Below are 16,014 nucleotides of genomic sequence, written 5' to 3'. Positions count from 1 at the left end.
AAGTGGGATAACGCTGCTAGCTTCATTCAGTCTTTTCCCCATAAAGCTGATACTTTATAGTCCCTGCCCAATGAAAGTAACTCTCAGTTATATTCTTGTCTCAGTCTTTCCTGGCCAGAACAGAGAGGCTGAACTGATCCACCCCATCCTGCTGACAACAGGCCTTAAAGATCTTTTCTCTCCCTCCTGCCAGGAGGAAGGCTCTGCCTCAGGAGCCCCGAACCACATACCAGCCTTAGGGTGGAGCACACTCTTAATAGCTCAATTACAGATAAAGTTACTCTGGATCTGCCCAACTTTCATTAAGACAGGAATCCCTCTTAGGACAAGCCAGAATGAAATGGGATGGATTTGGCACAGGTTTAATAGATGAGAATTATGAGTTGGCAATTTCTCTTTTCTTCTCTGGCTCACAGGACTGCAGTGCCTGGTGAGGAAGGTGGTTTCCCTGTGCCTCCGGGAAATGCCACTGCTGTAAGCCACACTCAGCTGCCTCTCAGAGGACCAGCCCCACTACCCGCCTTTCCTATGATAAACTCCTGCACAAACACGGAGTCAGTGCAAAACACTGGCGAGTGACAGCGACTGAACTGTAAAAACACGCTGACAACTGATTAAGCAAAAATAAAACAGGATTCAAATAGCACTTCTGCATAATTCCCTATTTGCATAACTAAAAGGATGGCAAGACTCCAGCCACCGTTTGTTTCCTGCAGCAGTGAGAATAATGTTGTTTGAAGTGCTCCTTTGCCAAGGGGACTTCAGAACTCAGCAGTGCACAAGAGGGCCTGGGTGGCCTTCCACACACAGCTGACCTCAGAGGCAGCCAGGCCTTCTGTGCTGGTCACTGGCGCTGGGCTGAGCAGCCTCTCAGCAAACACACTGGAGAAAAGGCAAGCACAAGGCCACAGCAACAAGCAGGGACGGCACAACTAATCACAGACCTGAACAGGTGACAAACTGCAGTGCACCACCCATGGTCAGCACTTCATTTATGAAATTACCTCAGCTAAATCAAGAAGGCATCCCAAGGTGTAATAAAGCAAAAACTGACATCCCTTGCTAGACAAAACTCAATGAACTACTAACCTTGAGAGGAAAGGTTACTGAAGTTATCTAATACTACACTACTACTTCTAAAGCATCTCTAAATTTTGGGCAATTAATTGTCAGGCCTGCTCCTAAAAAAAAAAAAAAAAAAAAAAAACCACCCTAAAAAAACCAACCAAACAAACAAACAAGCTAGTCAACCTGAGGCACAGTTAATCATTTGCCTTCACCATGGTCTGGGCTGTGCTTCTCTGCAGTCTTCAGCATCTCCTAGGCTCTTTACTAAACCTGAACGCAAACATACTCAGTCCACAAAGAGCTTTGCTTTAAGGTTTGTCTGTTTTTACATTAGAATTTCCAAATGATCCACTACGGAAATTAATGTTCCTTTAAATTAACATATTCCAGTGGGTTAATTTACTGAATCATTAACATCCCTGCACCCAGACAAAAGCAAACCAGTGCCAGCAAGGGAAATATTGTGGCACTATCATGGCTGGAAGAAATTCTTGCTGTGGAACTGGGAGTGTTGCAGGTTGGTTAATAAGACTTAGGTTGCAGCCATGCAGAGTTTGGTCTGATATTCTATAAGAAAGCAGAATTTTAATTGTTTACATTTCAAGTCAATTAAGCTCTGAAATATGACCTTTATGTAGGGTGTGGGTGCACACACTGTTCAGCCAAGCTTTCATTAAAGCTATTTGAAACTCTAAGAAAACTGGGTTTAATAGAAAGCTATTGTTAAACAGGTGGCCCTGTTTCCTGTAAGAAGGTTGGGAAATGTTCCTGCTAATATGGTAGAACGTGTCAGTTCCACAACAAAAAGTCTATATCAGGCCAGTTTCTGCTATTTCTACCATGGCAGCTACAACAAAACAGTCTTTCAAAGTCATGACAGCTTGTCCTCTCTGTATCCTATTCTCATTAATCAAGTTCTTCTGGACAGTAAAAGGATGACTTTTAAATATTTCAGTGATCAGACGTGGCTTTGGTTTCACACAGACTTTCCAGACATCTTATGTGGAAAGGGAGCTAGACTGCATTATCTTCTTGAGCTAAATGAAGGCTGTAGAATTCCATGCCTTCCCATTTCCTAAAAGCTGTCAGAAGACAGACTTGGATAGGTTTCCCCCACCTGACACCAACTATGCTGTAACAGAAATAGTACTGGACTACCTGCTTTCTACCTGTACCTCTGCTTTGCCTTCCAGTTTCTATATTTTCAGGATTTCTATTAAAGTAAACTACTAAAGGACTTGGTCAGCAATGTTCAATGCAGTACTGTTTATTGACCTTCTCTTCTATCTGTTGTGGTTTATTTTATTTTCCTCTCTTCCCCTTGTCTATATACATCAACTCTTGCATCTGTGTCTACCCTTCCACAAAGGACTTCCTACCCCTACTCCTTGTAAAGTGAGTTCATCAAAACTAACCCTGCATTGTATAGCTAAGCATTTCCCAGCCCTCCTTTTTTCCCCTATAGTGCTTAGCTCTGTTTATACCGCATCTTCCCTGACTAGCTGATACTGTCAGCTTTGGTGGCAGCAACAGCAATTTCTGAGAAATGTTTTCTCTGGGCTTGCAAAAATAAATAAAGAAAAAGATAATATTATTAAAATGAAGGGAGCAGGAGGAAAAAGAGAAGGAGGGAGAAGTAAAGAGTGGTGGAGCTCTTTGTCACTTCTAGTATCCGGATCATGACAGTTTCCAGGTCTTCTGAAGAGTTCTATTGATTGGTGTCAATTCTTAGTCCAACTGGGACAAAGAATCTCTGAAGTAATTCAAATAAACCTATGAAATAATGATGGTGATGACAGTAAGGCTAATGAAGGTATTTCCATGAGAACCATGAAATATAACCAAGATTTCCTGTTTAAAGTTAGCATATATGACCTGTATTTCCCATGGGAGAGAAGGACAAGATGACCCAAAGAACTGAAGAAAAACATTTGAGCTCAGGAGAACTCTACAAAGCTCTTTAATGAAAGGTCTTTCAATATCTGAAGGAGAGACTAACAATGGGAGGAGAACCTGAAATAAGACGTGGCAAAACCTGGTGATATATACATTGTGTGTGTATGTACATTAACTATCTGTAGTACATGCATACGCATTCATTTACAAACACCTAAAGCAACAAAGCCCTGATTTGGCACACCTATCTAGATAATAGATTTTCCCCTCCTAGCTTTCTTAGCTATATGCACATTCTCAGATCTGATTACCTATGCTGACACTTTGGTTTTAACATTTAATTAGCATAAAATCTTTGGAGTGCTGCTTTCTTATCGGTTATCCAAACTGTGGGAATGAAGCTGACAGCATATCTTTTAACAGCCAAATAAGTATAACCAGTACAAATAACTAGAAGATTTCCAAGTTCTTTGAAAAGCAGAATTACTGAAAGAAATTTAAATTAATTTTCCTCCAAGGAAAACATTCTAAATACAGGAAAACATCTATTGTTAAGCAGAGTGAATATCTAATTTGGAGTAGAAGGTTTTTTTTGTTACCAAAAAAAATCAGAGATGAGAAAAGTTACTGGAAATTCTTGATTTGATAAAAAATACTCCTTCTATATAGACACTAACTTATTCTCTATTTACATATCCACAAACACATTCTACTGTTGCATCTTGCTTTGACTGAAGATATATGATCCATAATATAATTTGCTGTGGCTTGACATACCACATAGATGAATACTTTGATCTGCATTAGCTAACCCTGGAACATATTATTGAAAGTTACTGCTGACTTTGATATTCTGCCTTTATATCTTCTCCAAAGCCAGCACTAGCTGAAGTTATTCATAGAATGTCCTTGTATAATGCGATAGATCATACATGAATTCAGACTATAATCATTTTGGAGGCAGTAGCAACAAAAGAAGACAGTCCAGATCCTGGACTAATAATGTCTTTTTTTTTTTTAAAGACATTAAAGAAAACTGGTATCCAGTGTTCATTTTCTCACTGCTAAAATAGCCATGGAATAAATCACAGAAAGCTGCAGCCTGGCTGTATCTGTGATGGAATGCATTTACTGATCAGGGTTCATAATTTGAATCCAAATGTACTCCAGCCCCATTAGTTAAACTTGGAATAAAGCAGCAAAATGTTACTCCAATTTTGTTGATAATTTAAGCACTACAGTATCATAGAAAAGTGGCCTAGTCTTTAGTTTAACTGGAAAGGAAGATACAGATCTTGGTAAGTTACTTTCTGCAGCCCTTATACCTGTACAAAGGCTCTTGGTCCATCTCTGAGCCTTTTAGGACAGGCAGTCCAGGGAGAAAGAAGGGAAGGAGACTTTTTTAGGCATGAGAAAAACTAGTCTTACAGAAAGCTGTTCAGATTTTCTTAGTGCAGAGCTGCACTAGCTCACTTAGATTTACAGTAACTCTTGAGGATCTTAGAAAGAGCTCCCCACAATTTTGTGGCCATTGTATCTTTACAAACATCCATCATACCATCAGTCCTAGACTAAGACGAGGATAGTACAGCTTTTCTCCAATTCTGCTTTACCTTGAGAATACCAGAAGCAGTTTAGTTCACAGAGTAGGTCTTTTATAAAGGTAGGAAGGAATAAAATAGTAATACCAAGTAAACGCTATCTCAGCTTATAAGAAGGATTACACATACAATATAGAATTTTAACTCTTTGAGTAAAGATATCAAAATAAAGTTAAACTCATCCCAATAACTTCTTAAGTAAACTGTAAGACAAACAGGACAAGCCTTAGAATGCTATTTGGTGAGAACGTAATCTCTCCACCCATCCTGAACAAACACATTCACAGCATACAGGGAAAGGGATAGAAAATACATGGTCCTTTTCTTCCAGATGTCTTAGAGAAGAAAATAATGAGGCATAGGAAGACAGATTTATATCGTTTCATGAAAACTGTGTTGTTATTTCTCCCTTCCTTAAATTTCCTTTACTTCTAAGAAAAAAAAAAAAAAGTCACTGAAGATGAGGCAAAAGGCTGCTGTCTAGATATACAATCAAGGAACCCGCTTTTTACTCCTGCTATTTGCACCTTTCATTTATTTATTTTTTGTCTCTCCATGCCTCTGTTTCCTCAAAACTATAAAGGAGTCTTATAAAGTTGTTTAACATTCAGGGAACTTAAGTTGTTAATATATTAAAATTCACTGACTTTGCTCCACTTGTTAATATAAGTCAATTAAAAAAAAAAAAAAAAGGAAAATTGTTTATTTGAGAATGGCTACTTCATACTATTATCATCACAATAAAAATACAGAAGCAAAGCCTGCCTTTGATACTTGTGTGGTATTACAATCCCTTGTTGCTGATGGTATTTTTTCTAATGTTAAGAGCCTGTTGGTTAACTTATGTTTCCTCTGGGTACGTTCCCATATTCTTCTCCTCTTTAGGAGGCAAGCTCTTGTTGCTGCTCAGATATGTATCCCACATCTTGTAATCATTAATGTACTCGCGGGAAAAGGAGGGGGCAAGAGGACATTGTTTCAAAGTATGTTTCTGCCCAATTCATTTTGGCTTAATTTGCAGACCAAAGCAGAGCTCTATTGAAGCACGTCCTTCCTCAGTCATTCATCATGCTGCCCCTTCCCCCCCATCCTCATTGCTGAGCAGATATTAAGCAGTAATTCTTTGGATAGATTAGGAAACTAATGAGTCGAAAAACTACCAATTTTGATTAGATTTAGAAGTTTTCTTAATTCTTGCAAAAATCAGTGGACTGTCAACACAAAGGTAACAGTGAAATTATTATTTCTTTGCACTTCAGCTACGAGTTTAGAAAGGGAATAACCAACTACTGTCTTCAGAGAAGGCAAAAAATTTAATCTGAGGCTTCCCAAAATGGGAAGGAGTCGTAAGGGGTGACGGAGGGAAGGTAGTAAGGATTATTTCCTTAAGAAGAGAAAACACTTTCCATTCCTAGAATGATGAAATAGGATTATTGCCAGCCAGCCCAGCCCTGGTAAGGGTAACAGCACTTATCCCACAGCCCAGACCATGTTTTCAGTGGCAAGTCTGTTTCCTAAGGACTCTGGAACAGACAAAACAGCAGCAAGGCCTTGGCTTGTTTTGCTGCCTCTGCCATCTAAACAAGCACCTACTTTGACTTCCTGCCTCTGTCTCCAGGAGGAACAGTAGGAACGGCTAGGAGAGTGGCTGGTTACAACTTTCATGTCTGGTACCGAAGTGTACAATAGGAACATTTCAGAGAAAGGTGGGGCTACCAGAAACAGGGCACTAACCCAGGCAGACCTTCCTGGCTTCTCACATTGTGCAGTTATACAAGAGGGCCTTCCGCATCAAGCATATTACTCCTTTGCCACTTTCTACTTTTGGTTACACATATCCATAGAAGTCAATGCATCCTTCTCATTAGGCAAAGAGATTAAGTAGTAAGTTTGAAAATATGAAAAGTGACAATTTAAAGACAACAAATTTCCTCTTTACACCAAAACTAATGCACAATAAAGGCTGAAAGTTCCTGTTGAAACAGGCCTCTACTTGTTTGCCAATAAATAGGTATTTTAGTTTCTCTTGTATTATGTGTTTATCCCAGCAACATGAAACGTAATCAATAAATAAACCAGAGGGAAATATTACAGTCCTTTAAATTAAGCCAGAAAGGTTTTACTGATTGCTTATGCACTGTGCACTGCGTCACAGGAAACAGGCAGCTACTTTCAGATCATGACTACTCTGAACATGTAGCTATTAAAACTGATTTTATTTCCTCTCTGCATTTTACTACCCAAGTGCATTTTAGAGGGACTGACAATCAATTCTTGCATCTTACCCCAGAAGATCTTTAGAAACTAACTGCATGCTTCCCATAAAATGTCTTGACTATTTCACCATGTCTTTTATAGTTGCAGTGGTTTTAAGACAATAAGTCTGCATTTCTCCAAATACGATCTGAACTCCTGATAATTTGAGGAATCTCCCACACTGTTTCTATGTTCACTACTCGTGCCAGATGCTCACTGTACAGAAACCTGCTAGCATTAGACTGTGCTGATTCCAGACAGAGTAAAACAAAGCAATAGCATTGTAGAACTGTATTACTGTCTGTTTTTGCTACTCCCGATAAAAAACACTAGCTGGCACTGTCTGGTTCTACTAATGCAGGGTTCAGACAGCTGCCCAACCCCCCTTTCCTTTTTCTTCCTGCCATTATGCTACACCTATCTGTATATCATCAAGTGCTTTGGACTTTTAATAAGATTTGTACCAGACTATGTTTCTTGGCTTGAATGGTTAGCTTCCTTTCCAGAATATACATGCTGCTTTACACATACTTCTATTACTGACATCATGAGAACACATCTCTTCTATGTTTAAATTTCGGTGTTAACCTGATTGTTTCTTCCATACACAGATGATGTGAAACTCTAAGGAAGCAAATTTTGAAGTTGTTACTTGCTTGAACTATTTTCTCTTGCCTTTTCACAGGGAAAGTGATAATCATCCAGAACAGCAGTCAGTCTGAAGCCAGAACAGTTTTCCAGAGATCTGAGTTTCCATATATTTGTATCATGTCCCTAATGCAATCATTTTGACTTTGCGTTTTATTACATCACTGCAATACTACTAGGCACAAAAAGAACCTCCCAACCTTGTTCAAGTATCAAATAGCCATACTAATAAGTCTTTAGAAATAACTATTAACAGTTGTGGATTCTTGCTGAGATCTGTCTCATTAGGACTAAATAACAGATACGTTCAAATGTCAAACAAGCAAGGCAGGGGGTAGTCCCTATTAATCAGAACACATTTAAAAAACTATTGCTCCCTATAAACTTCTCGCTCTATGAAAGTTTATTTTAAAAAAATGGTAGGAAATAGGCAGCATCTTGCATAAATCCACATCTACTGAATGAATCCAGATGAGGACTCAGGCATTCAAACACAAGATCCTGGTGTTCTAAACGAGCCATACAGAAAGGTTTATTTAGTTTATTTCTACTCAGCACTCTCAACACAGACTATTTTAAGAACTCCACTATATTTGCTAAGCTGAACTAGGATCTAGTTCCTGGAACAGAACCTTTATACCTCACACCACCATCTGAAGAGTCCTACCTGTGTATTGCTCAGACCACATGATTCATGGCATCAAAGCTGATTCAGCCAGTGGAAGACCTAACTCCCACTTTCTTATAAAAGACAATCTGCAATCAGAATTCATTAAAAAGAAGAGATACTCTTACACTGCTGCACATACACTCCATGAATAAGGTAATTAGCCATTCACAGGTAAATAAAGTTATTTCCAACATTATTTGAAAATATGAAGAGGTCTGTAACAAAAAGGGTTAAGTTTTGCCATACTTTTATTAACCTTCCCAGCTTTCTGTTGCAAGAAAATTCTGTTAAGAAAACCTAGATCAGTTCCCAGATTCAATTCTCATATGATAGCACTGATACAGCTGAAGGGGCACACTGCAGGGGCATAATCAGACAGCAAATAGCTAAAAACTGGTTACCCCAGTATTGGCTCTGAAGATTTCATATCAAAGTACAGCCTATATTTAACTTCTTATTCTGGCTTTAATCGGAACCAGCCACCCCTCTTGTGTCTGCAAAATTACTCAGGAAACATCTAAGATTAAATTACTCCCACAGAATTCTCAAAAATCTCTTGTTCTCTTTAGAGCAGAAGATCTACAAGAACAACTCTTTTGATATTTCTTTCTCTAGTAAAGTGTGGCAGTGAGAGGCTTCAGAAACATACGAAAACAAGAAACATTGTTAAAGAAAAGCAACTTCACTTAAAAATGAAGTGCAGAGTTATAGCATTGTTACTCCTGCTCTGCCCTCCACTAATACTTGGGATTTTTCTTCTATATGCACTTTTTTTTTTTTGAATACTCAATTTCTCAAATTCATCCAGGAATTGCTGCAACTCATAGGTAGGTAGGGAAAGGTATAATATGAAATACTTAAGCCAAATATTAATACAATGATAATGTTTGAAGACTGAACTGAATACACAATAGAAGCCATGTTATGATAGGACAATGTTTTGGTTCACGTGCTGTTGGTTATTTAATTCAAGAAAAAGCTAAAGCCGGTACTAGCTATGATACAGTACAATCTTTCTCTTCTAAGAAAAGTCTATTTCAAAAATCAGTCTGGACTTGAGTTGGCATTTGCACCCAATTTAGGAATTTGTCACAGAACCAGAAAACATGTCAGAGAGCAGCATGTAACCTTGGAGGTGCTACACTCAGGCAATATTGATTACTATACAGACTGATTACCATAGATACCTCAACATTCATTTTAATGGAAAACATGGGAGCTACAGTTCAGAGAACCATGTTTGAAAGGATAATGTTAGATAATTCTTCCTAGCTATAATTAGTGCACTGAATCTCAGCTTCCTTACCAGGTAGGCGATTCCTTTCTCTCTGCTGCACTGTCAATAGAAAACAATTCTCCTATATCTAAATTCCCAAATCCTGCAGCTTTAGAAGACCTCATCAGTTTATTCTTTCTTATATTACAAACTCAAAGGCAGAACAAATAAAAAGAAATCAAACAAGATGACGCTATCTGATCCCCACTGGACTTAGAAGTACTTCAGCTCACCCTCAGACCCACATCACATTACCGGACAAGGCTTCTCAAATAACAGACTCCTTCAGGGAGGACAGAATAAGTCTTCTGTTGCAAATTTACCTCCTGCTTATTTAATGCAGATCTCTAGGCCCAAATATGCCACTTTTTGGAGTATGGGATTAGTTCTGAAATGCCACTCTAATATAGATAATTCTTTTTGCTTCCTTGAGGGTTTATCTGCCAGGCTAGACACTTTGTTAGCATTAAGCTGGTCTTCTGGCATTTGTGAGTGGAAGCTGGTGAAAATAGATGAGACTGGGTTGCAGAAGAACCCTAGGGGAGTAAAGTATTATTAGATGGCATGTGAAAACTCAATTAATTTTACACCCAGTCACTTTCAGCATATGAAAGGAATACCTAGAGCCAAACATATGAACACAAGTTCTCTGGAACCATCTAGCTTCTGTGTTAACTATGCTTCCTTTCCTTACACTATGAACCTACAATTCCTCTATGACCAAGAGAGGCTAGATACTATGTATCCAGAGATAATGACTAAAGTTAACATGCAAATAAAGGACTGACAATTCGGTTTAGGGGCTACTGTCATGGCTTAGATTTTATCACTACCAATGAAGGAAATTCATACAAAATAGATATGTAAAGATGTAATAACAATCATATTGATCTCTGCCAAATAAGACCCATTTGCTTTATCCAGAAACAGCGATATTGCCCTTATTTGTATACTGCAGTATTCATATGTTGGTTTATTTTTAGGCTGACTTTATTGTGGTAAGGCCTTAGATGTTTTTTTTCTCTCATAAAAATAACAATTATTTTGCTATAACAATTCAACAGCACTGATACTAGCCTGGCACTCAGACTCTAGTCATCAAAATTAAACAAAATATTGCAAACATTTTTTTCTCCTCTATTTATGCACAGATTCTTAAAGGCCAACAGTTATTTCCAAAAGCAAAATAGCAACATAATTAGCTCTAGAAGCTATCCATTTTCACTACTAGCAACTGTACTGAATATCACATTTACAGCATATTAGGGAGTTGGTGATAGAAATACACTTTTGGCAGAGTAAGAAAAATGCAGCTAAGTGATATTATTTGTAAATCCTGGTAGGTAAGAATAAGGTAAAACATTCCAAGATATCTTTACTTAAGTGTTGTAAACATCCTAAAATAGCTTCAAAAAATAGACTGATTTTTTAGTTTTTTTTAAACTTGCCTTTATGATTAAAATGTTGAATATGCAGTTCAACCACTAATATTTTCCAGTAATTAAAGACTTTTAGAAATAACTTTCCACAATTAAAGGTGTTTGTTACAAGCCTAGATCCAGGTTTAAAGTTTTATTTGAATTCAACTCTTGCCTTAACTCCTTTTCAAAAAATAACCACTTGGTATTTAATTTCACCTTTTACGCACCTGAACCAACCAACAGAAGAACAGCTACTTGACACTGGGTTCATCTATCTGACAAAGTACTTCTAACCCTTTCCAAGAAAACATCAAGAGCCATCCAAACCTTTGCTTCTCAGTATCTTTCAGCCCAGATTTTGGTCAAGTTGTACACAAGGAGCTCTAAAGAAGGCAGGACATGTGCATCTATGGCACCACTGAATATCAGAACATTAGAGAAAGTTGACCTTGATCTTTTAAGGGCTGTCTTTATGAAGTCAGTAAATGAAAAAGCTTGCACTTCTTCCACAAGAACTGAAGTACTTGGGATCTATAAGTCATGACTAGAAGTATTATTTCACTATAATCTTACAACTAAAGACAAAGCATCATTAATATTCTGATATCATCATTGCTATTTCTAATTTTCGGTGAAACATGCTTGGCAAAGATTTATCATTCTAAAGCTTTAAAATTATGTTTAATGTAACTACATTCTGAATGCACAGTACCATTTTTACCTGCAAGCTACATTCCTCAAGGCCCTGCGCCAATCCCAGGCCTCTGTCACCTCCTGGGTTCCTCTGGCAGCTGCCTTGAAATGACAGCAACAGCAGGAAGCGTGCCAGTCTATAACAGAGGAGGTAGAACTAGATTATCCTTAAGATCCCTTCCAACCCAAGCCATTCTATGGAAAGAGCAGAGAACACACACAGTTCTAGTCACTGCAATGTATGATTTAAAAAAAAAAAAAAAAAAAAAAAGATCAGAAATAAAATAAAGCTGCTCTAAAACTCAAGACTATTCCTCCTCCTTCCCTTCTCTCCCCTCAACAGTTTTAAGGAAGAATTCTACTTTAGCTTAATAAACGCTGTTTTTAAATCATTTAAACCATCTCTAATAGCCTTAATCTAACCTACAATAATTTCAGTATTCAGATAATGAAGAAAATCCTTGTATACCATAAAGCTAAACTGATTTGCTTTTGTAAGTGACACAGGCAGTACCGGATAAATATTTTATAAAAATATCTACAATTTTACGCAGTGTCTGTAGTACTACTGAAGGCAGAGCCATACGAAAAGCTGGATAACAGTCTGTTCCAGGCCCTGCTAGAATCCCATTCAGATTGTGTTTCCCCACTACGCCCTGCATTTTTATTTTGTTGTGTCTCTCTTTACTGCCAGAATTAGCTCTGTGGATTCAATAATGGAACAAAGCAATTGTTGATTTCATGTTTAAAAACATTCAAAGAAAGCAGTTTTAAGGAGGCATACAGGGAGCAAAATCATAGTTAATAAAAACGATTCTATTTTGAGCTGTTCAAAGGCTTCTGTAAAACAGTGTCATTTAAAAAAAAAAAAACTTTCAAAAGACTTTTGTGGCACAACATTGCTGAAGTGATCAATTTTAAGCAGCTTCGCTTGTAAACTACAGATCAACTTCCTCCAAGAATGGGATGCTTTTTAAAAGAAAAAAATTCTAAGTTACCTAAAAGGACTGGAACAAAGAGGTTACAGAAACTGTAACATTTCAGAGGAAACTGATAACACTAATTTCAATCTACTTAATGTGCAACAGCATTTTAATGGATAGTTTTACTATGACATTCGATGTTTTAGATCATACAGCCAAAAACACACTACTAAAATTGAAGTATTTTTCCTTTAGTATTACTTTTTCCTACCCCTCTTAACAGAATTTTAACAAAAGCAACCTGAAAAAGGCTGACCTAATGGTTTCACCTATAAAAAAAAAAATATGAAGTTCTGTTAGCTTCTTGTAATTACATTTTTATCTGCAACCCAAAAGGGACAGAAGCCAGTAGAAGTAATATATTGCAGGAGATCACCTAAATATATGGAAGTATTCAATTAAAGGCTTCTCTGTTGTTTCTGGCATGTATTGTACAAACTGTGTCTAAACCACCTTGTTTCACCACAGAAAAGTAAGCTATGCATTTCTTTTCTTGGCAGGTAGAAGTACAACTAATACGGAGAATATATTTTTAGTATCAGATGAAGTGCAACAGATGCACTTTAACCAATGACACCCATATTCTGGGGAAGACATCCAGCATGCCATCAGCTCTGCAAGTTGAAACAAGCTGCTTTCAGACACCAATATTGTAACAGCAAAAGGTACAGTAATAATAGCGGTGAGAAAACTTAATATGCTATGCCATTTCTGGTCCAGTTCTTCCTGTATTATCATATACCCTGCACATGAATTATACACATCTTAGTGATGCCTTATTTAATGCGTTTTTCTTCCATGTACTCAGACACTTTCCTCCTCCATCCAGTCCCCACCCTTTATTGACGAAAAAAAAAACCAATATTGTTTTCCTCCTAGAGAAGGGCACAGGCAAGCTAACATTGACACATGAACACGTTCTCTTCCCTGACCACCTTCCCCGACAACCTCGTGTCCCAGCATCTGGCTTTTTAGATTAACTGACTTCAAAATAAGCTCATCCATGGGGGAAAACTGCTTTCAGTTTTCCAGTGTAGTATCTTCTGGCAGAATACGTCCAAAATTATTACTACTTTATTAATAAATATTGCATTATTACTACTAATAATAGCAATAATGGTTTCATTCTAAATGGAAACAAGATTCAGGTAACAAAGCAATTTGCTAGTCTCAAGAACAGCTGCACTTGACATGGGATGTAACATGTTACTTTTCCTTTATCTGTAACCCTTTTATAAAGGTGAGACAAATGCTACAAAAAAACAGGTTTAGTTGAATGCATAAACACTGCCTTTTAATAAAGTCTGCCATAACTTTTAATTTACTTTTGAACAATAACTGCATTTGGGCCGGAAGAACCCCAGGCACCCGTACAGGCTGGGAGGAGTGGTCCTTGAGAGCAGCTCGGCAGAGAAGGACCTGGGGGTCCTGATGGACAAGAGACTGAACATGAGCCAGCAAGGACGGATGCCCCGTCCTTGGACGTGTTCAAGGCCAGGTTGGACGGGGTCCTGGGCAACCTGATCCGAATGTGTATGTTTGGTGTCCCTGCTAGGCAGGGGGGTTGGAACTACATGATCCTTGAGGTCCCTTCCAACCCGGGTGATTCTGCGATTCTGTAATAACTCTAGTGGCAATCAACTTATCAGTAAGTAAATTATGATTTGGAAGTAGATAGTGAAATAAACACTACTGTAGCTTTGAAACATCTGGCACCTTAACTGAGATGTCTCTTGCTTTTTTAAAGCCTCAGTTTAACATCTCATTCTGCAAAGAGCCAATGCTTGTTGCAAATTTTAAGATGTTTATAAAATGTGACTTCAGTTTAAAAAAAAAAAAAAAAAAAAAGTAGCACAATTATTCTTGGTCTCTAAATACACAGTTATGGTAAAATGCTAAATTAAATTCACTGGTTTCCTCCTTATGATCTTCTTTTATGTACAACATTTGTATTTTAAAGTGTCTCTGTTAATTTTGTTGAATAAAGTAGTGAGAGACTCAGATGCTAGTTATTGCTGTAAATGAGAACCAAACCTCTAACACTACAGCTCTGCTTGTACGGCAGTGTTGACAGGGCCAGCTGTTATCCCGTTGACTATAGCAATACAGTTGCTGCTGCTTCAAATTAGAGGATGCTTTCACTGACAAAGGATTCTTTTCTTTTGTATGCTAGCACTAGGAAACGTCCACAATAACTACAAATCTGACCTAGCAAAGGAATTGTTCAGTGTTGAAGTGATTTCTTCAGCGCTCTCTGTTGACAGCCCCACTGCCCAAGTCCATCCAATCATTACTTGTGCCATGAAGTACCAAAATATATTTTAAAATGTGCATTTTTAGACTTACAAATATGTTTCTTCATTTTAAAGTTCTCATTTCTTCTCAATAGAATAGTAGATATGATACAACTCTCATGTAAGTATCACAAGTGTAAAAAAATTCCTTTACCTTCCTTCCTCCTCAATTTGGTGAGGAATCACAATACACATTTACAGACACCCTAAAGAGATAGTACAGTTCAGGAGAGCATCGTAAATAAGGATATCTGTAGCCAGAGCATAAAAGGATACAGCAGGATGCTGCAAAATCTGCATGACTCCAGGTGTATGATTTCTACCAAGATTTAACTATTGAGATCAGCAAGGCTTTTGAACATGCTCATGTCTATGTAATTTCAGAGCTTCAGAGTTTACATTTAAACACAAGGGTGTTTGTTGTGGAACAAAACCTCTGCTTTTGTACATACAAACAGACTCCAAAGTAACTGCTCTATTTCTGTAGACTCGGCCAAACCTAGGTCCAATTCCGATCATTCTTACCCCTCTTGCTGTAATCATCATGCTTGCAACAGAGTGGGAATTTCTGAGCACATTTATAAATATGTACTGTTATTTTTACAAGATATATTACTAGGCTTGCAGACTGAGTGGCTTTTTATTGACATTTGTTATTTATTCATTTTTCCTTGATGATGCAAAGCATAATTCTACAATTCTGTATTTTATGGATAGTATATTCAGAGCAGTTTCTTTACTTAGAACTATTTGCCCAGGAATACTAGCAACATAAAAACCTGCCTGCTAAACATGACTGAAGATGGCATTCTTGAAGTCTGATTCATTGCCAAAGAAATATGGGTTTTGAACTTACATCCCAAAAAAGGACAGAACTGAGACCAAAGGCTGTTTATTGCAATGATGCCCTGATATCAAATCAGCTCAAGCACTTCTGAATGTTATGCAGAATTATTCAACTACACGTTTAAAATACATTATAATATTTGAGGAGAAAAACTCTACAAGAAGCTTAAAAATAGAATTTGAAAAAGCAAAATGTATTGCAATAAACTTGGGAAGAAAGACATCTTCACCACAGCAAAGAAAAAACAATATACAAACTAAGAGACAGCAGAGATGAATTTGCCTTTGGTGCAGAGGGAAAGAATAATAAAATCAATTAGGAGTCTATATTACAAGGCATCTTGAAGTACCTGAGTTCTGCA

General features: G+C 37.6%; 1 long non-coding RNA gene across 2 annotated transcripts in view; it reads right to left on the bottom strand.

Annotated features, from left to right (window-relative positions):
• Positions 1–16,014, bottom strand: part of LOC128072859 (uncharacterized) — a 75,712-nt gene that overhangs the window by 28,017 nt on the left and 31,681 nt on the right. Inside the window, exon 2 of one of the 2 annotated variants that reach the window (XR_008202468.1) lies at positions 11,549–11,724. The exons of the other annotated variant lie outside the window; for it this stretch is intronic. This is a non-coding gene — a long non-coding RNA (uncharacterized LOC128072859). The remainder of the gene's footprint in view (positions 1–11,548; positions 11,725–16,014) is intronic. 2 annotated transcript variants of the gene reach the window in all.

The sequence above is a fragment of the Tympanuchus pallidicinctus genome, unplaced genomic scaffold (assembly GCF_026119805.1).
Source record: "Tympanuchus pallidicinctus isolate F22 unplaced genomic scaffold, pur_lepc_1.0 scaffold7, whole genome shotgun sequence".
Classification (NCBI taxonomy): Eukaryota; Metazoa; Chordata; class Aves; order Galliformes; family Phasianidae; genus Tympanuchus; species Tympanuchus pallidicinctus.
This window is presented reverse-complemented; position numbering and strand designations above follow the sequence as displayed.